Here is a 1168-nt window from a genome sequence, read left to right on the forward strand (position 1 = left end):
AACCAACATTTATTATTATTAAACCGCTAGTTTGCTAGCGGTTTAATAATAATAAATGTTGGTTAGCTAATAATGAGTAATTGGGATGTATTGATAAGATAGATATCTTTACGGTTATGAGTATATCGGCTTGTGTCTGTGCACCTATTATATGCCTATATTTATGTGTCGAGAGTTATGATGATACATTGATACCCGGCAAGGCCGGAGGATATTATGATGATATTGATACTCGGTTCGAGTCTGGAGGATACTATTGAGATGATATTGATACTCGGCAAGGCCGGAGGATATTATGATGATATTGATACCCGATTCGAGTCCGGAGGATACTATTGAGATGATATTGATACCCGACAAGGCTGGAGGATATTGTGATAATATTGATACCCGATTCGAGTCTGGAGGATACTATTGAGATGATATTGATACCCAGTGAAGCAGGAGGTTGATGACGATGATGATGGTCCTGATGAGGATAGTTATGATGCATTGTGATATTAATGGTATATTTTGCATTCATTTCTGCATGCACATCGCCTATCACTAGTATGCACCTATGTCTATCAGCCGGTATGGGACGGTTGCATAGATATGGGTGAAGAATATGTCTTGTGTTATTGTTTGTTGATTGAACCTTCCGAGTCTGGGGCGGTGGGGGTACGCATAGGCTCGGTTAGGTATTTGGTTGCCCGGAATAGCCGGTTATTTACGATGTTATTGCTATTGTTATTATCATGGTTATAATCATTATTATGGCTAGCTTATGACAGATTGGTCATGGATCCGGTATTGGGATTGAGGCATGTCTTCGACCTTTGCTATCTTATGATTACATTACTATGCACGATTATTCTATATATAGCCATATGGATTAGAAATCCTGAGTATGTTGGTATTGAATCCTGATAGTATAATAATGAGGTCTTAAAATGAGAACATGATGATTTAGGTTATATATATATATATGTCTAGCTATATGAAGCCATAGTACTATCGGAATAGGATAGTTCACCTTGATTCTTCCTTAGTCTTCTTATTTTAGACTCTTGGACATAAATATGATAGTTGTCCCTTGTTATTCTCATTGACTTATTATATGATTTATGGACTTTTGGTTGTAGTTTCCATTCTGTTTATATGTTGTATATATCTACTTTATCTTTGG

Source organism: Capsicum annuum, chromosome 3 (assembly GCF_002878395.1).
Source record: "Capsicum annuum cultivar UCD-10X-F1 chromosome 3, UCD10Xv1.1, whole genome shotgun sequence".
Taxonomy (NCBI): Eukaryota; Viridiplantae; Streptophyta; class Magnoliopsida; order Solanales; family Solanaceae; genus Capsicum; species Capsicum annuum.